The sequence below is a fragment of the Zingiber officinale genome, chromosome 4A, assembly GCF_018446385.1.
Source record: "Zingiber officinale cultivar Zhangliang chromosome 4A, Zo_v1.1, whole genome shotgun sequence".
NCBI lineage: Eukaryota > Viridiplantae > Streptophyta > Magnoliopsida > Zingiberales > Zingiberaceae > Zingiber > Zingiber officinale.
Window position 1 is genome coordinate 141970299 of NC_055992.1, and position 24293 is coordinate 141994591.

At 35.3% G+C, this 24293-nt stretch overlaps 1 pseudogene; it reads left to right on the plus strand.

Moving 5' to 3' along the window:
* The window catches only part of LOC121971525, a 126413-nt pseudogene that overhangs the window by 66327 nt on the left and 35793 nt on the right, over positions 1-24293 (plus strand).

Genomic DNA, 24293 nt, shown 5'->3' on the forward strand with positions numbered 1-24293 from the left:
TGGTTTTGATCTCGGTGTCTAAGTGTGTAGGAGTTTAAGAGCACAGGAAGTCAAGTTGAAGACGCGGCTAACGAGAAGGATGACATGAGAAGGGAGCTGACGAGCTCGGTGCATCTGAGGGACGAAAGGGCTACAGAAGAGTACACCGGTGGACGAGAAGAACGTACGCGATGTTCGAGGGACGAGAAGCCGGAGTGGAAGCTTGCTCGAGTAGAAGGCCGGAAACTGAGTTCGGGTGAGCCCTATTTCGGTAGTCAAAATTACCCAGGAGATCGTAGCAGCAAAAGAGCGAAGTGGAGGTGCAAGTGCTGCTGGAGGCGCCTTTAAAGGCTGTTGAAGGTGCCTCCGCGCCTTCTGTGGAAGGCGCCTTCGATGAACAGTGCGAAGGCGCCTTCCAAGGCTATAGAAGGCGCCTTCGGCCAGTCAAACTAGCCGTTGCAAATGGATAAAGTTTTATCTACTTGCCACGCTGGAAGCACCTTCCAAGCCCTTTGGAGGCGCCTTCAAACTTCGGATGAGATTTCCCAGGGGCTATAAAAAGACCCCTGGACCTAGGAAATTAACAAGAACTTGAGAACAACTACTGTATTTATTTCCTAGTTTTTTTAAAGCTTTTCAAAGAGTGTAAGAGGCTTCTTCGCCTACAGAGAAGGAGATTTTTCTAGTAGAGCTTTGCAACCGCCTTAGATTAACAACCACCTAAGTTGTAACCAAGTCAAAACTGTTTGCCTCTTCTTTTTTATTAGTTGTTCATTTAGTTTATTTTAATTGTGATATTGCTACTGATCTGAGTTGAAAAATAGAGAAAGGTTTTATTTTCTTAACAGACGCTGCGACCTCTTACCGGCCCGCCGCTGCGCCAACAAGTGGTATCAGAGCCCAATCGCCTCAGAAGGATTAACCACCGACTGAAGCATCAAGATCAAGACGATGGCCGGTACAAGCATTCATCCACCAAAGTTCGAGGGAGACTTCGCACAATGGAAACGTCGAATGGATTTATTCTTCAAAACAGATTTCGAAATTCTTTTAACAATGAAATATAGTTTTACAGTTCCAATAGACAAAGAAGAATATCAGTGGATGAAGAAGGAACAACTCGACTTTGTGGTGAACGGGAAAGCAGAATTCCATCTGCTCAACGTTCTTTCGCCTCAGGAGGTCAATCGAATCGGCAGCTACGACTCAGCAAAGGAACTTTGGGAGAAATTTCTAGAACTGCACGAAAGAACTTCCAAAACAAAGCTTGCGAGACGGGACGTGTGCCGGAATCAACTGATGAACCTCCGGATGGAAGGAGAGTCAGTAACACAACTACAGGGAAGAATCAAGGAGCTGATCACCGGACTAACAAACCTTGGAGAAACGGTAACGAATCGGGACACACAAAAGTATGCTTTAATGTGTTCCCAAGAACACCCGAAAGGACAACTATAGTAGACTCCTGCTATATATCCAAGGATCTTGCGGTAAATACTTTAGAAAGTCTTTTCTCTACTTTTGAATTACACGAATCTCGTTGCGTAGGACAAAGGAAAGGATCGAGTCAGAACGTTGCCCTGAAAGCAAGAACCAACGATTCAGACTCCGAAGAATCAATTGATGAAAATGAAGCAGCCCTAATGGTAAGAACGTTTAATAAATTTATTAAGTCTAATAAATTTAAATCGCAGACAAAGATGGATTACCAAAAAAAAGGAAGATCCGATGTTACAACTGCAACGAAGAAAGACACATCAAAGATGAATGCTCTAAGCTAAAGAAAAAGGAAAAGGAAAAGTACAAAAGTCCAACATTCTCCAAGCACAAGACCTTGAAAGCCACGTGGGATGAGTCATCATCCTCCGAATCTGAAATCGAAGCACACGCTGGACTTAGCCCTAACGTCAATCCATCAAGAAGAAGATGAGATCAACTCAGAGATGAGCATAATTGAAGGGGGAGGAATATATCGGAAGAAAGCAGCGATGAAGGGGGAGTATCAGAAATTGAAATAAGTGAGGTACGTGCTCTCTCTCCCAAGCAGTCCTTTAATTTTATTAAAATTCTTACTAAAGATCTAGTGAAATTAGAAAAGGGAAATGCTGAGTTAAAATTGAACTTAGCAAAAGCATGCCCTCTAGAACTGTATGATAATCTAAAATTAGAAAATGAAAAATTAAAAATTAAAAATAGAAATCGAAATTTGAAAATTGACCATGCATGCTTACAACCAAATAACTTTCAAAAATCAAAACTTAGAATTTATGGTAGAATAAATTGGTATATTAGTCATTATCAAGGTCAACTTAGAAAAATTCCCAAAGAATATGTTCCCCCCAAATTCTTAGTTAACCCAATAGGAAGGAACCTATATTGGGTTCCAAAATCTTACTTAGATTAAACATTTTTTTTATGCTTTCAGAAAAGATTAAATGTTTAAATTCTTTAAAAGATTTTGTCTAGAAGTGGTTGATGATCCAATAACCAAGAAGGTCTAGTGCCTCGCCAAGCCGATTATTGAATTAAATATTTAATTGACAAACTGATAAGCTTGTGAAATTAAGATAATTGCTTTCAAATTTGCCAATTTTTGGAAAACTCCATAAGTTAGAAATTGTTTTAAATTTCTTTTACTTGTTTTTATTAAATTAAGTTTTTTTAAAACCTAAATCTCCATATTTTTTGGTGTGATCAAAGGGGGAGAAATAGGTACAAGTTGAGGAGGAGTAGGTGGAGTTAGATTTTTTTTTTTTTTTAAATTCTAAATTCAAATTAGTTTATTTTATACTTAGTGTTGCAATTTCTTTTATTGCAAACTTTATACTTAAAATGATTTTTTATTACTACTTGTCTGTTATTATCCTAACTTGAACTTGGGTTGATGCACATCAAAAAGGGAGAGATTGTTGGACGCCGTGGTTGTTTTGATGTGATCAACCAACTTACGTTAGGTCCTGTTTGGTTCCGATCCCTGTGCCTAAGTGTGTAGGAGTTTAGGAGCACAAGGTCTCGAGCGGAAGACGCAACCAGCGAGAAGGATGACACGGGAAGGGAGCCGACGGGCTCGGTGCATCCGAGGGACGAAAGGGCTGCGGAAGAGTACACCTATGGACAAGAAGAATGTATGCGACGTTCGATGGATGAGAAGCCGAAGCGAAAGCCTCCTCTAGGAGAAGATCGGAAATTGGGTTCGGGTGAGTCCTGTTCTGGTGCCGAAATCACCTAGGAGATCGCAGCAGCAAAGGAGCGAAGTGAAGTTGTAAGTTGGCGGTCGACTATAAGTTGGCCTTGTGAATTACCTTTCTTCACATAATCTTGGTATGAGCTATGAGGGACGTCTGAGGTGAGCGTAATCACCTTTTGCTACAATAAATGTTAACTCTTTGCCATAGTTGTCAAAAGTGCACGAAGTGCTCGCTTAAGTGCGAAGCGCATCGTAGCACAAGGCTTGCACTTTTGAGACCTCGGAAGCACCCAAGGTCTCTGAAGCGCGCACTTCGTTGCATAAAAGCGTAAGCGTTCGCTTTTGCACGAAGCACAAAAACTTTTTTTTTCATTTAAAGCCCTAAATACTCTTTAAATCTATCATTAAGTCAATTCGTCTGCCTCTCGCCGCTTGATCAATTGCCTTTCACCTCCGGAACTGTCTGCTTAAACATGTTTTATAAATCCTAATTAAATTATCCTAATAAAATATAAAAAATATATTTAATTTTTTTTTATAAGTTTTATTAATTCATTTATATTCTTATAATTTTATATTTAAAATTATAAAATTTCTAATAAATATTATTAATTCATATAAATCATATTTATAAAATTTTAAAAATTGTAATAAATTTTATTAATTTATTTATATTCTTAATTTTATATTTAAAACTAAAAAATTCTAATAAATATTATTAAATCATATAAATCATATTTATATTCTAATAATTTTATATTTATAATTAAAACTTTTAGTAATTTTTATTATTTCATTAAATTAGATTTATATTCATAATTTTATATTTAAAATTTTAAAAATTATTATAAATTTTATTAATTCATATAAATCAGAATAATTTTATTTTACTCTCTTTTTAATATATATTTTTATTTATTGATTCTATTGGTCTTAAGTTTTAATTTTGTTAAATATAACAATTGCATCAATTTGAAAAGATATTGCTTAGAGTTAGCAACAGGTTCAGATCCTAAAAAATCCAAATATAGTCGATTGTATTTTTTGTGGTAAAATAACAAATGGTGGAATTCATCGACACAATCTGCATTTAGTTGTGGACAATAAAAATATAAAAGTTTGCCCAAAATGTCCCGAGCATGTTAAAGAAGAAATTAGAGTTAATGAAAAAAAGATTAATTTGAAGACTCAAATGGAAGATATTCCTAATTCTGATAATCTTGATGATATGGAAGAACATGAAGATGATTTTTAAACTTAAGAGAAAGGGAAACGACCAATATTCGATCCAAGCAGTGTAAACAAACTGACCTATTAATCTTTATTTTGTGAAAGATGTCACTGAATTGTCAAATGAAGATGTGCAAAGAATAAAGGACAATTTGATGAAAATAAAAGGAAGTTAAGAGATACTGAGGTTGAGAAATTTTATAGATGGATGCATGATGCCAAAATTCTTTCAACGCCATTAAATATGATTCTTTTGAGTTTTTTATTGAAGCTATTGAGTCATTTGGATCGGGGATAAAACCTCCATCGTATCATGAAGTCAAGGTTAAGTATTTTAAGGAACTGACAAATACGAACTCGCTTCACAAATCCCACGAAAAAGATCATGCTAAGTTTGGGTGCACAATTATGGTAGACGAGTGGACAGATAAAAAGAGTATGATTTTTATAAATTATTGGTAAATGGTCCTTAAGGAAGCGTATGTGTTGAATTAGTTGATACTGCAGGCTATTCTCTCATAGCTGACAAGATGTTTGAATTACTTTGTAAATTTGTGTATTATATTGGAGAAAAGAATGTTGTTCATGTTGTAACATATAATGCAAGCTGCAATGTCAGGTAATATTTTAAATTTATGTTACTTTCAATTAAGAATTGGATTATATTTTTAATAATTTTTTTGCTAAATTTACTATGTTTTTCGAGAATTGATTTCCACACTTGTATTGGACTTCGTGCAGCTAATTGTTTAGATTTGTTGCTCGAGGATATATTTAAAATACCTAATATCAGAAAATTACATGAACGGACGTTGATGGTGAATGATTATATTTACAACATAGCACAAGTATTGAGCATGATGAGAGTTTACTTGAAAGAGAGGCATGGTAAGAATCGTAAAGACATGTTTTGCAATCACTTTTTTGACTTTAAAGTGGATTCATGTACAATAAGGAAATTTGATAAAGATGTTTACATATGAAAAGTGGGCAAATAATCGATTTTCTAAAGTGATTTCTAGAAAATGTATAGTAGAAGTGTTATTGATGCCTTCTTTTTAGAAAAATATGATTTTTCCATTAAAAGTTGTCAACCCATTTGTGAAAGTATTGCGGCTAATAGATGGTGAAAGAATATCTCCTATGGGTTATATTTACGAGTGACAGAGCCAAAAAACCTACCACTGTGCCATTTTACAATAATGAAGAGAAATATCGTAACATTTTTTAATTCATTGACAAGATGGAAAGTTCAACTCCATTGACCTTTGTACGTAGTTGGATATTTCTTGAATCCAGAGTATTTTTACTCAAACTCTGACATAGAAAATAATTTAGAAGTGATGGAGGATTTGTAGAAGTGTATATCTAGATTGGTGAGGTGAAAATTTACATGATAAGATCATGAATCAATTGGAAAAATACAAGAAAGCAAGACTTTTTGGTTTGCTAACTGTTAGACAAAGAACTTCAAAATTATTAGGTAAATTTATAAATGATATATTATGCAATGTCAATATTGGATAGTAATAAAGTTAATCTTATATGTTTTTGTATTTCAAGCTGATTGGTAGTCTTTGTTGGTCCGGTGGACCGGTTGGAGAGGGTCGAGTTGCTTGAAACGCAAAAATAAAACACTTTCTCTATATTTTGACTTTGATTAGTAATGCAATTATAACAGAAATAACAATTTAAAGAAAAACAGTAAAAGATATCAGAATTTACTTGGTTACAACCTAGATGGTTGTTAATCCAAGGCAGATGAACGCTCACTAAGAATCTCCTTCACTGATGGCGGAGAAGCCTTTTACACTTGTTAATAACTCAGAAAGACTAGTAAGCTGAATAGGAAAGTTGTTGTAGATTTCCTAGGTCCAGGGGTCTTTTTATAATCCATAGAAAATCTCATCCGAAGCTTGAAGGCGCCTCCTCCAGCGTGGCAAGTGGATAAAACTTTATCCACTTGCAAACGATTAGTTTGATTGGTCGAAGGCGCTTTCACACTGTTCATCGAAGGCGCCTTCCACAGAAGGCGAGGAGGCGCCTTCAACAACCTTTGAAGGCGCCTCCAGCAGCACTTACAGCTCCACTTCGCTGCTTTACTGCTGCGATCTCCTGGGTGATTTCGGTCACCGGAATAGGGTTCACCCGAACCCAATTTCCTACCTTCTCCTCGAGCAGGCTTCCGCTCCGGCTTCTCGTCCCTCGAACGTCGCGTACGTTCTTCTCGTCCACTGGTGTACTCTTCCGCAGCTCTTTCGTCCCTCGGATGCACCGAGCTCGTCAGCTTCCTTCCCGTGCCATCCTTCTCGTTGGTTGCGTCTTCCGCTCGACTTCCTTTGCTCCTAAGCTCCTGCACACTTAGACACAGGGATCAGAACATAACATGACCTAACGTAACTTGGTTGATCACACAAAAAACAACTTTGGGGTTCCAATAGTCTTCTTATGGTGCATCAACACCTGAATTAAAAACATTTAAGATTTTGACCTCACATGTTCTTCTCCTGGATGTGAACGTAATTGGAGTGTTTTTGAACTTGTAAGTTAGAATTTTTTAATATATATTAAAATTTATATTATGGTCTTAACTTTTTTACTTTTTAATATTTTTTAGGTACATTCTAAGAAAAAAATAGATTGTCTCAACAACGATTGAATGATTTGATGTATATCTAGTACAGAACTTTGAGGCGAAGATATGACATGCGAATTAAGATTGATCCTATTACTTTGTCAGTGATAGATGATAGTAACGAATGATTGTTGGAAAAATTGGATGGCAATGATAAAAACAATAATAATGATTTTATCTATGAAAGTGAAGATTTGCGTTGGAGTGATGTAGCACGAGTATCTGGGTTGGTGAAAGTGCATATGACTTTCGATCTCGAAATGCGTCTTCTTCAAAAGGGGCATCATCATTTGCTTAAGCAAAAAGAAAGCAATTTTCAACTCAAACTAGTCTCGGTGATGAAGAAGAGATTAACCTTTGATGATGAAATTGAAGAAAAAGATATCAATGAATACAAATCAAGTGATGAAGCTGATGACGTAGATTTAGATAATGAAGATGATTATTTTGATTTTTGATATTTCATCTATTATATTTTTAAAGATTTTTGATTTTTTTTTTTTAGTTTTTTGAATAATCTACCGTTTCACCATAGAATGTTTTATTTATGGTTATTTAGATTTTTAAAAACATTTTCAAATATTTTGAATAGATATAATAGCCGTTTTATTTATTATTTTTTTGTAAAGCGTGTGCTTCGCTTGGTGCTTTAAGCCCCAAGACCCTTGAGCACTTTTTTGCACCTCACGCTTGTGGCAATTGTGCTTCTTGTCCTATGAGTTTAGCCGAGTTGGTACTCAGGTGACATAGTTGCTTCATTAGGCAAGCATTGATTTTCGCGGGATTCCTTCCTCTGAAGATTAAATGCCCTCCCACCTAGGAGGCCGCTCACTACCATGACTGACTTCTCTTCATTTGCTTCATAAATGTTAATTCCTTCCTCTCTCTTTGCTTTTATAAACTCTAATTTCTTCTTCCTTCTCTTTTAATTTTTTTTATAAGGCCTAATTTTTTCATCCACTCTTTCACCATTGTCATAAACTATAATTTTCTCCATTTTCAATTGTCATAAAGCTTGATTTTCTTGTCTTTCTCTTTGTTAATAAATAGCTTAATTTTCTTCCCTCTCCACTCTATACCCTAGCTTTACCTTGCCTTTTCTCAGTCCCCGGGTGTAGCACAGATGGTGGACGCATGGTAGTATGTTCGGATTGGGCAATGGTCGATCCCCAGGGTGTCACTGCCTATGCTAGTCCCCGCTATGCGCCTTCCACTTGTGTACCTGCATTACCTCCCTCCATATACATGGGACAAACTTTAGGGGGCCACTGATGTGGCGGTTTCATATTTTTTTTACCTTGCCCTTTCTCCATCATTGTAAAAAATATGATGTTGCCCATGCTTTCTCTTTCTTCCATTTATCACTCTTGATTTTTGCAAGATGGGTAGGGAGGTGGTTTCTCAAATTAAAAGATGCAGTTATATTTTTTTAGCAAGGATGAATAAAAAAGAGAAATAAGCATCCAAAAAACGGTGCTGATTTTTTTTTTTGGATAATTTTTATGTATAGTTCTCCCCTCCCTTTCTCCTTTTTTTTTTGTCTGAAGAACTCCTAGTTTCTAATAATTTAAGATGAGATGAATTATAATCTATTGTTTGCAACATCTACTTCTTCTCTTGGAGTAAAATGATTGGCAATTGAATCTCCCACCAACATTTCTCCTTTCGCTGATTTAATTGATTGAAATTTAATCTCATTGATTTTTGCATTATTTTTCTTCATGTATTTTAACATTGAAAAGATGACAGAAGATTAATAGTTTTTGTTTTTTCAGTGTTCTCTTTCTCTCAGTTAGATGCTGGAAGGCTAGAAACTCAAAACTTTAATGTCTCTCAAACATCCTCGTCTCTTGGAGTTACCTACTCAACTTCTTGTTTCTAGTGTAGTTGTTGAAATCCTAATGTTTCTATTTCACTCTAAACCTCTTGTAAGTTTTCAGCCATCCTACCAAGCTTCAGAATCCTATGGTTTCTTTGTTTTGATGAAGTCATGGAAGTTACCTTTGAAGATCATAACCAAATTTATCAATCTTTCTCTTGGCAACCAATGTCTAGCAAATGTTTACGCTGAGGGTCAATCTAGAGCATGATATTTTCACGTCTTTTTTACTTATATCATGGGTCTTTAGGCATCTGCATCATTTTTATTTTTATTTTCTTTATATAACTTTATCTAGTTGAGCTAACAATTAAAATAATATCTATACTCCAGCTTTGTACTCCAGCCTGAGGATTATTGAATTATCAGAGTTTCTCTATGTTGTGGGTTTAGTCCCACATTGGATGTTTTAATTATAATTGGTGTTTATGTTGTATGATGTAATGGCCCTCTTTCATAAGAAAAATAATACAGTGTTTCTTTTTTCGAACTACTTGGAACAATGGGTGGTCAATATCATAATCTTATTGAAGGAAATTGTATACTGACAAATATTTTTATGAGTGTTGATGGTGTTTTAAACTAGAGTCAATAGACTACTAGGCCTATAGGAATTTGTAAAATGTACACTGTTAATGTGAGTTGATGCTGATATATTTCAGGCCATCTCTGAGATCAAAATTAAAACTGAGGCTTAAAACCTTGCTTGATGTTAGAACCTTCTTAAAGAATACAGCTATATGTATTAATTGCTTGTTTTTGTCCTTTTTCTGATTGGGTAGGTTTGCTGCTTTTGCTTAAAATTTATGTAATGTCATTAACATTCCTAATGCAGATTGCAAGCGAGGAGTCAAAGTTGGCAGAAGTCTCTAAACTCCATGAAACATTGAAATTGCGGGAAGCTGATCTAGAGACAATCAGGTCTGCCTTTAACATCGAAAGCAACAAGAATTTGTTGCTTCAGAATAAGTTGGATCATACTCTGAAAGAATTGGAATCCTTTAAGAGTGACCTCAATGTAATTGTGGAACTTAAGAAGGAGAATTTGTACCTAAAGGTAGGACAGACTTATTTGTTGCATTTTAATTGTATGTTTTTTGTTTTATCTGTATACTTATATTATTATTATTAGTAGTAGCATTCACATTGTCATTTATTTATTTTTGAGTTGCTTTTCAAGTAACTTAGTAGTTGAATAGATTTGTATTGTAGCACTTCAGTAGAAATCTACGATGTATCAATCTTTATATGTATAACACTCGGATGAAGTTGTGGTCAACTTTAATAACTTTTAGTGAATTCATGAATCATTGGATTTGTTAGAATTAAATAGCTAAGTGGTTCTCACAATTCTTTTTTATTAATCTGATGGCACTAAGTTTGACATGAAACTAGGTTCAACATTATCTCACAATCATCCTTTATATTCTACCTCAGACAATAATTTGTGGTTTGTTGCCACTAACATTAGTGGAAAATTGTTAAGTGGAACCCCTATCAAGAACACACCCAACTTAATTTTCATTAGAGTGCTTCAACAGGCTTTACAATACCTACCATAAAATTCAATAAGATAAATATGCTTTATCACTAGCTCTTGATAGCTTGAACAATATTTAAAATCAACCTATTGACCATAGATGATGATTTGGGTTATTGGAGAGTTTGTAGATCAACATCTAAGCTATATTACTCAGACTCAAGTACAAGTATTTGACGCAAATGCGATCTTGACATGCTTTAATGTACTAATACATATGGAGTATCAATACTATATAATATGAAAATTTTCATTCAATTGAATATTCAATCACATAGTCTTATTATATATGCAAATAAACTAAATGAACAGGTATTAAATTCATCTCGAGATGATTTGATGCAAGCCAAAGTGTGATTAGTGTTAGCACAAAATGATGCCGAAACTGTACGATTGGAGTAGGAGATCAAAACCCCAACATAAGGAATAAAACATAGGTTCAATTGTGGCATAAAAAAAGTATTAAACATAGGTTCAAGCATAGGTTCAAGCACTAGAAGATGTAAGAGTATTAAACACTGGATCATAACGGTGATAGCTATTGAGCGGCTTGTCGACTAGCTGTCAACGTCCTAGATTTTTCATACCACCTGAGGAAAATACTTTGTAGTGTGCTGTAGCTAGGATTCAAACCGTGAATGTTTGGGAAATTGTTGGTGCAACTTGCCGTTATATCTTGACCCGGGGGTGCTATCTTTAGTTTCATAGTATTGTATAAAGATGTAAGTAGTGGATCTACACTAACATTTTCATATGGTCATTCATTTGTTTTGGACACATTCATGAATAAGATGACTGTTTCCACTAAGTGGTGACGATGTTGATAGTCAGACTAGGAAATTGAGTGTTGAGGTAGTAAGCTCATCAATTTCATGACGACCACCTCCTGTTGCCTTTATTCAAATATCTTAGGATACACTATAGGTATCTTAAAAGGTTATACAACATTTAATGATCATGTAAGACTGACTGTGAATTGACAGTAATTTTATATGGAATGGAGCTCTTAGAATAATAAGATGTACGTAAATGATCTTGTAACATGCATGCAATTGATCAGCCATTGAGAAAAGTGGAAAATAAGTCACACTCAATTCTCATAGGAGAAGATGCACTCGAATCAAGCATGCAAATTTTCAATTGAAGTAGAATCAAAGTGGATGTGATTGCGTATTTAGATGAACTTGAGGCACTTTGGAAAAAAATTTAAAATTGCTCATTTTGGTTGAACTTATTTTCTAGTGGCCAATGTTGCTATAGAATATTCTGTTGGGGGGCATCTAATCTTGTTCCAGTAACCCTTCAGTATATAACTGACCAATCATAGTGAATGATAATTGTTAGAATAAGTAAAAGGGTATTTTTGTCGTTTAGTATATATCTTCTTTCTTATATAAAGGCCTAACTCGTGGTTCCCAATACACGAGATTTTAGGTTTTGCTTTGAACATGGTATCAGAGCCAAATTAAAACCCTAATTTCTTTCCTCCTGCGCCGCTGTCTGGCTCCCTCTCTCTTTCTCTCTCGACGCCCATCCTCTCGACGCCGTCCTCTCACGACGCCGTCTCGCGACGTCCATCTTCTCGCGACGCCGTCGCGACGCTGCGACATCGTTCCTCACCACCAGTCCCGGCGCCAGACGCTGACTTCGCCGCGGCCCTCTCGCGTCGCTTAGGGTTTCACCGTCGACCCAGACCTGCGCTTCGACGTCGTTCCTCGCCACAATACCCGGCGTCAGACGCTGACCGCGACTGCGCTGCCCCTCTCTTCGAATCCAACCTCACGGATCTTCCAGTCCGTCGCTCAAGCTGTGGCGTTGCTTTCGTCGTCGGGGACCCAGGCCAGGCCTCTCTTCTCACCCTAGACGTCTTCTGTCTTAGCTTTAGTTCGAAGCCAACAAGCCCTGTCCTGTCAACATAATCCTTCGACGCTGATAGTCGAAGACGTTGGCTGCTGCTCGGAGGTATTCACTGTCGCCGGCGTGTCCAAGTCTTCTAACGTTGGCAGCACCAACTGCTCGGAGGTATTCACTGTTGTCCAGAGTTTTTCCTCTGCCCTGTCACCAGCAGCCCCTCTCTTCCAGCACAAGCAAGCTCACTTCATATATTCTAGCAGCCCGGTTTATTCATGGCTACATCTGGCGCCCCAAAGCCAGATACCTCAATCTTTACCAACCATATCACTACACCTCTTTCTTCTGAGCAGTTAGATGGTAAAAATTATATCTCTTGGGTATCTCACATTGAGCTTTGGCTTGTTGGACAGGGTTATGAGACACATCTCACTCAAACTGAAGAAGATGTTCAAGTCGCCGATCTTCCTCTATGGAAGAAGGTTGACGCTCAGTTGTGTTGTATTATCCGAGCCACCATCCATCCATCTCTTAGGAATGTCTTCCGTACTCACAAGACCTGCAAAGCTGTCTGGACACAAGCTCAACAACTCTTTACAAACACCTCTCGGCGACTCTATCAAGTTTGTGAAGATCTTATGACCATCCTCAGCGCTTATCAGATTAAGGATTCAATGTCAACTTATCTGGGTTCAGTCTCTAGCCTTCTTTGTGACTTCAATGAACTGCTCCCACCTGCGGCCGATCTTGTTGAAGAGCTTGAAAATTGGAAAAAATTTTTTATGTCTCTGGCTTTATATGGTCTGTCCACAGATTATTCTCATGTCCGTGACCAGATCCTGGGCAGCCCTACAGAAGCTACTATGGAGAATACCTGGGCGACTCTTCTCCGTGTCCCGGCCAAAGTCTTGACGATGCCTTCTTCTATTCCTGTCGACTCGTCAGCTTTGGTCTCTCGACACAAAGGACCTCCACCTCGCAAGGGTGGCAAAGGTCGTCCTTGGTGTGATCACTGCCACCGACTGGGTCACACGATTGATAAGTGTTGGAGTCTACATGGCCGTCCTCCTCGTACTGCCCAGGTCGTTCAGAGTTTTGTTGCTTCTTCAGCTTCCACTTCACAGTCAACACCGGATTCGACTCCAACACCTTCTTATACTGACTTTCTGAAATGGTTTGAGGATCGTCAGGCTTCGAGTTCCACTGCTACCATTGCACACGCTGGTACTTCCTTTGCTGGCATATCTCGTTCTTCGGGTCCTTGGGTTCTTGATTCTAGGGCCACCGATCATATCACTGGTAATAAATCCCTATTTTCCTCCCTCACTACTTCTGGTAATTTGCCAATGGTCACCATGGCCAATGGTTCCCAAACTCAATCCCAGGGTATTGGCATTATTCATCCTTCTTCATCTCTTTGCATTCATATTGTTCTTTATGTTCCCAGCGCTCCCTTTAATTTATTATCGATAAGTCAACTTACTCGATCTCTTGATTGTATCATTTCTTTTACTAATACGTCTGTTTCTTTACAGGACCGGAGTACGGGGAGGATGATTGGCTTCGGATGTGAATCTCATGGCCTATATCAGCTTCAACAACCCTCTTTTGTTGGTTCGGCGGTGGCATCTCCACTACTTATTCATGCTCAGTTGGGACATCCAGGTCTTAATAAGTTAAAGCAGTTACATCCTAGTCTTTCTCACTTAGAGTCTTTATCTTGTGAGTCGTGTCAATTGGGTAAACATATTCGTAGTTCTTTTTCTCCTTGTATTGAGAGTCGGGCTATGTCTCCTTTTGCTTTGGTTCATTCTGATGTTTGGGGTCCGAGTCGTGTTTCTTCTACAATGGGGTCAAGGTATTTTGTTACTTTTATAGACGATTTTTCCCGTTGTACGTGGTTATATCTGATGAAAGATCGTTCGGAATTGTATTCTATTTTTGAATCCTTTTTTCTTGAAATAAAAACTCAATTTGGTACTTCCCTTCGAACTTTGCAAAGTGATAATGCACGCGAGTATTTATCTACTCAATTTCGTACCTTCTTGACATCTCATGGTGTATTGCATCGCACGTCTTGCCCTCATACCCCTCAACAGAATGGGGTTGCAGAACGCAAGAATCGTCATCTCCTTGAAACAACTCGGATTCTTCTTCTCCATTCTAATGCCCCTCATCAGTTTTGGGGTGATGCCGTACTTACTGCATGTTATCTCATCAATCGCATGCCTTCATCCACTCTCCAAGGTAAAATACCTCATCAGGTACTTTATCCGCATTGGCCTCTTCATCCTCTACCACCTCGGGTCTTTGGTTCTATATGTTTTGCTCATGCTCTTGATCCCAGCATTGACAAACTCTCTCCCCGGTCTTAATAATTTCATCTATGACCATGGTAGAGAAAGCACTTAGCAGGCAGCTAAAAGATTGAAGAGCAATGTGACTATGCATCCACAATCATGTCCAAATAAAAATTTATTCTCTTGTAGATTTTCTCCTCCTTTAAAAAATTTATATGGTATGTATTGCCTAGTTGTCTCCATCAAGACCGGTCCAAAGTTTGAATAAAGGAGGTTGCCGGCCAGGCGTTAAACATAGTCAAATGTTATGTATGGATGCAACAAAACATTATGCTAATGGTAGGTTGTTCTGTGGGTATACATTAGAGGGTATGACTGCAATGTTTTGACAAGGATTGATATATCTCTATGAGAACTTGGGTGTACTGTTAAATATGGATTAAATTTTGTGTCGAGTAAAATATTTCGTTTCGCTTGCTGATTGGCACGACCTAGCACTAGGCCCAATGGCAACCGCGGAGGTGTCGCGTGACCCCTGTGGTCTCCGCCGAAGTCTCGCTCGATCGCCGAGGCCGGGCCAGAGGGGTCGTGCGACCCTAGTGGCTGCTTTGGAGGAGTCGTGTGACCCTAGCAATGGCATTGGAGTGGTCGTGCGATCCCGCGGCCGGAGGGGTCATGCTAGGTATCGTGAGCGGGCGGGTTTTTAATTAAATTTGAGAATTTGATTGATTATCTCATTCAACTCCTAGCTATGATAAGGATAATCCAAAGAGACTTAAATAAACTCTAATAAAATCATCTAATTAATTATATATTTTATTTATTTTAATTCTAAAAATATTTAATAAAATTTTTATTTATTTATTTCTCTATATTTTTCCTTTTGTAAAAAATTATTTTATATTTTTATTTTTTAAATATTTCATTTTTAATTATTTTATTTTATATTAAAAAAAATATCGTGGAGAATCGCACAACTCCTGCGGCCTCATATGGGTCACGTGAGCGGGCCAGGGATGATAATCTAAAAAGTTTAATTAAACCCCTAATAAAATTATCTAATTAACTATATAGATTATTTATTTTAATTCTAAAAATATAATTAATTAAATTGCCAAAGGGGTCGTGCGACTCCAAGACCGCGCCGAAAGGGTTGCACGAGTTGGATTGTGCGCCGATGTCTTAATTTTTAATTACAACTTTGTTTAATAATTTTAATTAACTGTCAACTATTGTAAGGATAATCTAAATAGACTTTATTAAACCTTAATACAATTATTATATTAATTATATATATATATATATTATTTATTATAATTCTAAAAATATATAATAAAATGTATTTATTTATCATTTGTATTTTTTTAATTTTATGGTTTTTTAAATATTTAAGTTAAATTTCTTATTTTTGTTAATATATTTTATATTAGAAAAATACCAAAACGATATTAGTACGACATATACCGAAACATCAATGATCGAAACTCTGATATGACTCGAAATTTTAAACCATGGTGTGAAATACATTCTATGTTGGATAAGAACAAACATTATAAGAATATGTGTCTTAGATTTGGAACATAGAACTTAGGAACGTTCACTAACAAGACAATGAAAATAATAGATATGATGATTAGAAGAATAATTAATATTTTGTAATTACAAGGGACAAAATGGATAGAGAAGAAAATAAAGACGATAGAGAACTAAGTATTAAGTTATCTTACACAGGAAAGTAAAATGATAAATTAAATATTATTATAGATAATTCTTTAAAGGACAAAGTAAGAGTATTAGGAAGGGAGATAGGATTATAACTCTTAAATTAGCATGAGCAAAAGAAAATATTAATGTAATTAACATATATGTACTTCAAATAAGATTAGATCAAGACACCAAACATAAGTTTTGGTAACACCTAGATGAGGTAGTAAAAAAAATTCTAACAAACGAGATGATTTTAATAAGAGAAAATCTAAATGAGCAAGTAGGAAATAAGGAATATGAACGGGTGCATGAATGCTATAATTTTGGAACATGAAATAAAGGGAAAGCTATATTGGATTTTGCAATAGTTTGTAAACTTATAATAGCTAATATATTTTTCAAGAAAAGAGAAGAATATTTAGTTTGACGTAGAATGATTCATATAGCCAACTTGAATAAGTAGTGGAAGTTAAAAGATGCGCAACAAAGTATCTTTAAAGAGAGGGTAGAAGCACAAGTATTAGGAGAAATACATAGTGACTTGAATATGACAAGATAAGATGACGTTAAATTTTAAAATAGTGACTAAGAGCGTATTTGGTGAGTCAAGAGGACGAGTTAAATAAAGAATCTTAATAGTAGAATAATGAAGAACAAGAGTGAAGAAAAATAAAAAAATATGCAGTAGCTAAGAAAGAGGCCTAGAAAGCACTGAGCGAAACTAAAAATGATGCTTTCCAATGGTTGTATTGACAACTTGATAAAAAGAAGGGGGAAAGAGACAAGCAAAAGAGAGAAAAATAAGGGATCTTATTTAAATAAGATGCATTAAACACAAATCGAATATGATACTAGTGAAGGATGAGGAAATAAATGAGATGGAAGGGGTATTTTAATCATCTTCTCAATTGGAGAGTTGGATGATCAATTTAGCTTAAAATTTTAAGTTGGTCAAAGGAGTATAGAAAAGGATGTTAGCGTAGAGTATATTGAGACAATTAAGAATAAGGATGTAATGACAAAAGTGAAAACTCTAGAAGGATTAACTGAAACATTTCCCATTTAAAATAGGGTTATATTAAGGATTAACTCTGAATTTATCATTTTATACTAGTTATGGATGAACTCACTGGACACACATAAGATACATTACCATGATGCATGTTGTTTATAGATGATATTATTTTGGTAGATGAGATACGTGAATTATTAAATGCTAAGTTTAAATCTTAGTAGGAGACATTAGAAATTAGACTTGCTCTATATATAAATTGAATGTTGGGCTATGAGCGAGCACATGAGCAAAAGATAAGAATCGCTAAAATGAGAATGTTAAGGTAGATGTGCAGACATATGAAGATGAAATGAGAATATTAGAGTCGGAATTATAGTTATTGAGAGAAACTTTGAGAGACACGTTCAAAATGATATGAACATATAGGCGGTCAATAAATGTTCTAATTAGGGTATGTGGGTCATTGATAATTATGCACATTAATCGGGGAAGAGGGAAAGCCCAAGAAGACTTAGTTAGCAACAATTAAAGGGGATAAAATTTATTTAAATATAAATAATAATATACTATGAGATTGAGCCTAATGACGTAGGAGGATTATATAGCCAACCTCGTTTAGTGGGATAAAGATTTGGTTGTTTATTGAGATTGATGTATGGCTTCCCAATGTGACATGGGTATATAAACCAATCTTTTAGGTAGGTTCACTAACAATTCACATAATTGTGTTGAGAGTAATATATGGGAGGGCAATAGTGAATATTTGTGTTGACTCGCCAATTGAGTGATTGTAAACTGTAGGCTGTGGCTCTACATGACTAGTAGTGTATAATGGTTGCAAACAATTGGGAAATGCTACTTGGAGTTGAGGATTAGATCCTTGAAGATGAGTACTTGAAGATGCTGCAGCTAGTCACTGCCTCAAGCAATCAAATACAATGGGCTGATTGTGATTTTCATGTCAATGAACAATAATCTCAACAAGGAACTCAAATGGTCTGTTTAGATGAAATTAAGGATTTTTTTCTGGAATTTGTTCTAGAGAATGCTTATTATTGCTATCTTTCCCTTGGTTTAATTGAGTTGAATCTCAAAAGGGCTTCTTTGTATAAATGTCTTATTTTGCTACTTAAAATCATTACAACTGCTTCCTGCTGAATCCATCGTCAATGAAATATTATTGCTGTTACCAATTATCCTCTTAAAATTTTCTTATAATTCATAAATGTGAAAAGTAAATGACTTACAAGTTACCCATCCGATTATTGATTTCTAGTGAATTAGTTTGTGTTTTTTCTTTTGCAGGGATCTTTCGATTCCCTTCAAGAGAGAAATTTGGAGTTGGAGGGTGAGCTTCAAAGAGCTAAAAAATATAATGGCAATACACTTGAAAAATTACATGAAATGGAAGCGAAGTGTCTACAACTTCAAGGAAACTTGAGCAAGTATGCATTTAACTCCTGAAATATGTGCAAATTAACGTCTGAAACATCATTATTGATATGCTTTTCCTTACTTTTCTTGGAGTTAACTATTGAACATTGGTAGGTCTACTTTAGTTTCTTCAAGTTAAAATAAGGAGAGCTACTTGTTTTCTCCACTCACATGGACAAGGCTGGCCCTGCTAATTTATACTCGCATATGATATGCACCTATGTTATTATAATATTTATCTGCGGTGGTTGGATGGAAAATTCTACATTCATTATGGACAGTTATTTAGTTTTGTGATTGTTATTTGTTATAATATAATATTTCTTTTTCCATAATCTGATGTTTTCCATTTCTGTAGGTTTGAGGAGAAGCTTATAAGTTTAGAAGATGAGAATCACATCCTTAGGCAAAAGTCATTTAGCTTTTCTCCCATGCACAATCATTCTGGGGTTGTCAATTTCAAATCATACTCTGAGGTCTTTTCTTTCATGATTTTCTGTCTCTCTGTTGCTTTAGAGACTTTGAAAAGACCATTTACATTTTTATTTTTTCTCATGTGTGAACAGAAATACTCTAGTGCACTTGCACTTCCTAGAACAGAGGATACAGTGGTAAGATGAAATTGCTTGATTAGTTTTTAATTTTCAAATCAATGTTTGGCTCAGAACTACTGATCATTGTTGATTGTAGGAAACTCCTCCCTCAAAAATTATCCCTCCATTAACCTTATCAGCGTCTCGAAGAGCAAGGAAAATTGTTGAGAGACATGAGGTAATGATTTATTATTTTACTGTCTCGTCAGGTTTTTTCCTTTGTTTATAACATGATTTTTCCTGAAGACTCTCAAGATAGCATACATGAGGATGGATTTATTGGACAACACTTTCTTAGTAAAAGATTCTATATATAAAGAGGAGAAAGGATTCAACCTACAGAAGATTGACTCATTTAAAATTCTCTTATTGCTAGGAATATATGGAATAAAACTAGTTTAACACACTTCACTAAACTGAAGGATAAATGTTGGGTCATGCTCAACTTGTACAACTTGATGAAAAGGGGAGCTAGTAGACGCCCTGAGGTCAAGAGAAATTATGCCAAGTTATAAGCATAGTTTAAAATTTCGAACAGTTTCAGAGTTTTAGTATTTGATCGGAACGATTCGGTTTTGGTACCTTATTGTGCCATTTTGATACGGTTTTGGTATTTTTGTAATATAAAATATATTAATAAAAAATATTTTAAAAACAAAAAATATGGAAAAATAAAATAAAAATTAAAGAAATGCATATGATAAATAAATAAATTTTATTATATATTTTTAGAATTAAAATAAATTATATATATATAAAATTAATGTGATAGTTTTATTAAGGTTTAATAAAATCTATTTAGATTATCTCTACTATAGCTGGGAGTTAAGTGAAATTGTTAAAGTTAAGTTTTAATTAAAAGTTAGGACATCGACGCACAACTTAGCTCGTGCGACCCCTCTGGCGCGGTCAAGGGGTTGCGCAACGCCTCCGCGGGACGTGCCGGTCTCTGCATCGTATCGATAGGCGAATCAAAATGTTTCGCTTGTGCCGCTCGGTATGACACGAGATTTTAAGCCATAGTTATAAGGAGTCATAATATTCATAATAGATACATTATTTTGTTAGTGTTTTCTCTCCCAAAGCTTGATATGATCGATTAAATATTGTTTTGGCCGTGTTTTCAATATAAAGATACATTAATAGTTTATTATATGAATACCCTTTTTTTTATTTGGTCCTCACTTATAGTGTGTTTTCATATGTTGAACCATCTTCATACTTCTTACCCATCTCTCCCTCACCCCCTCCGACCTGACATAGTAGATACTATTTAATCATTGGATTCGAACACGAGAAACAATGTTCTAAAGACTTGTTGATTTAGCACAATACTAGAAATAGGCATCCAAAACATGCAGCTTCGGGAAAAGGAACGACAAAAAATATTTATAAAAACTACCCTAAAATCAACTAAATAACTAATTTCAATAGTCTCAAAACCATAACTCTAGAAAAATGAAAATACCCTTAATTATAAATCCTAAAAGATAATAAAATGACTAAAATAATTCTGAGCCTCTGAAAAGTCTTAAGCAATGTTTTTTGGGCCTAAGATTGGTCCGTTATGGGTTTTACCCTATAATAAATATAGATCTTTGAATGAGATTTGTTTTGATATATTATGACCCCGTAATTCAATCCGATGCAAGCGTTATGACCTCAAAGTTTCCGCATCACCATCCCCCTTCTGCCTTCGTCCCATCTTTCCTCCTTCCTTCCATTTTGTCTTTTCATTTATGAGTTGTCATGATGGTTATTGGAAAGCAGTGGATTGGAGATGAGGTAGGAGTTGGAGAGGAGGCAAGATGGAGGATTTGCTGGAGTGATGGTGGGTGCTATTGGTGTAGTTCAAGGCAAGGGTTCTGCCAAAGTTTGTCATGTGTAAGCGGATATGTGGTAGAACAAGTGGTTTCATAGAGAGGTGGAAGAGAGAAGATGGAGCACCGACAAAAGTGTTAAGGTAAGATTTTGGTGGCCAGATGTGGGAGAGAAAAAGGTGGATGACAAGAAAAGGAGAAGAGAGAATTCTTAGACTTTTGGTAGAGAAGAGAAAGAGGTGAGGCGGAAGAGTGAAGAGGGTATGTGAGGAAGGTGACAAGAGATGAGGTGCAAACAAGAGAAAGGGAGAGGTAAAAATATTTATGAACTCATATAAGTTCAAAATATACATTGGCATGTCTATTTTGGGATTATAATAATATTCAAAATATAAAAGTTAACATGTCAAATTTCTAACAAACATGTGAGTAATTCTTCAAATTAAAATTTTCAATGCACATAATTGAGTGAGCAATTTATGTAGGTTTGTTCTTTATTGAAACAACATATTGTCTGAAATTGGAATTTGAGTGATTATTTATATTAACCGATCCCATTTAGTGAGATAAAGTTTGGTTGCTGTTGTTGTTGAGTGATCATTTATATACAATGACAATTCAATTTCTAGGCTTGGTTCATGCATGAAGATGATTATGGAGACAAATTGTTGCTATAGTATGAGTTAAGATTATAACCATGAGAGAAAGGATTGGAATACATGTCTGGCAATCACGACAGCTTTATAAACCTGAAATTTGATTCAACAATTATTGAATCAGCAAAGAAGCACTTTATAACTTAGTAGACCTGAAATTTGATTCGACAATTATTGAATCAACAAAGGAGATTAGGAATTCAAAAAATTAAGATGCAGATGCATGATTATCAACTTCAACCAGAATTATAATGACGCATCCTTCTCAACATTCCAACAATCATGGTGCTATGACAACACTAAGAACACCTTCATGAATGACAATCTAACATAATAGCAAAGCGATATAGCATAACTATGGTAGCATATCAACTACTACTATAACAACAACAATCAAGCCTTGTCCCTTTAGGTGGTGTCGGTTGTATGAATCCTTTTACGTCATTGAGTTCTATCTCTTACTATATTATCATCTATACTTAAATGAATTTTGTCTTGTGTTATTGTTGCTAACTAAGCCTTTTTTGGGTCTTCCTTTTCCTTGTTTGATATGCGTCTTTGTTATAGTTTCACATCGCCTAACTAGAGCATTTATTTGTCGTCTAAATGCATGTTCGTACCATCTTAAACGTGTCTCTCAGAGTTTTTCCTCATTAGATGCAACTCTGACTTTCTCTCTAATGCTCTCATTTCTTATTTTGTCCATTCTTGTATATCCATATTCCACCTTAACATCCTCATCGCTGCAACTCTCATCTTCTACTCATGCCCTTGAGTCATAGCTCAACATCCAGCTCCATATAACATAGCAAGTCTAATTGTAGTTTTATATTACTTTCCTTTAAGTTTAGGGGTACTTTACGGTCACATAAAACACTCGACGCTCTTCTCCATTTCGACCATTCTACTTATATTCTATATAAGACATCTCTCTCAATCCCTCCATCATTTTGCAAAATTGATCCTAAATATTTAAAACTCTCAGTTCTGCGCAACTCGTCATCTCCTATCTTAACAATTGTCTCATTACGTCTAATATTGCTAAACTTAAATTCCATATATTTTATCATTAATCTACTAAACCTAAAATCTTTCTCTTCTAGTGTTTCGTGCCAAAAATTCTAGTTTAGCATTTACTTCTTCATGTGTTTTATCTACCGAAATAATATCATCTGCAAACAACATATACTATGGTACTAAATATCTGCAGTGAGTTTGTCTATAATTAGTGTAAAAAGATAGATGCTTAGAGCTGATCCTTGATGTAACCCTATCTTCATTGGAAATGCGTTAGTTACTCCGCCTCAAGTCTTACTCTGGTTGTTACATTCTTGTACATATTCTTAATTAGTTCAATATATGTTACGCTAACACCCTCTTTTCTAAAATTCTTAATATAATTTCTAGAGACTCTATTATAAGTTTTTTCTAAGTCAATGAATACCAAGTGTAGATCTTATTTTTGCTCCTGATATTTTTTAATTAATTGTCTAAGAAGATGTATAACTTCTATTGTCGACCTTCTAAGCATGAACCCAAATTCATTTCTTTATCTTTTTTCTATTAACTTTTCTCAAAGTTTTATAGTATGACTCAATAGTTTAATACCCCTATAGTTTGCACAATTTTGTACATCTCTCTTGTTCTTATATAAGGGAAGTAGAGTACTTATCCTCCATTGATATATCATTTTTTTTTTTCATTTTTAATATCATGTTAAATAATTTTGTAAGACATTCAATACCTTGTTTCCTTAGACACTTTCATACCTCTATCGGAATATCATCTAGTCCAACGACTTTTCCATTGTGCATCCCATTTAAAGTTTGTTCTACTTCTGAAGTTTGAATTCTACGATAAAAATTTAAATTTTTATACTCATTTGATCTACTTAATTACCTAAGTTCAGTTGACCACCTAAACCTTCATAAAAAAGTTGATAAAAATACCTCTTCCACCGCTCTTTTATTTCATCGTTTATTAGTACCTATTACATTCATCTTTAATAAATGTTATTTGGATAAGATCTCTTGTTTTCCTTTCTTTTACTTTAATTATTCTATAAATATCTCTTTCCCCTTCGTTTGTATACAATTTTTGATATAATCGTTGAAAAGTTTTATTTTTTGCTTCCTTTACTACTTTTTAACTTCTTTCTTGGCTATTGTATATTTTTAATTTTCCTCATTTTTACAAATATATAATTCCTTATAAACTATTCATTTTCCTTCACTTTCTCTTTACTTTCTCATTTTCACCACCAAAATTCCTTACTTAGTGGTGTATGTCCTTTTGACTCACCGAGTACACTCTTAGCTACTATTTTCAACTTTGTATCTTATCCCATGTAGTATTAGAGTCACTGTATATTTCACCTAATACTTGTACTTTTATCTTCTCCTTAAATATATTTTGTTTCCTATCCTTTAACTTCCATCACTTAATTCTAGGAGTCATATATATTTTC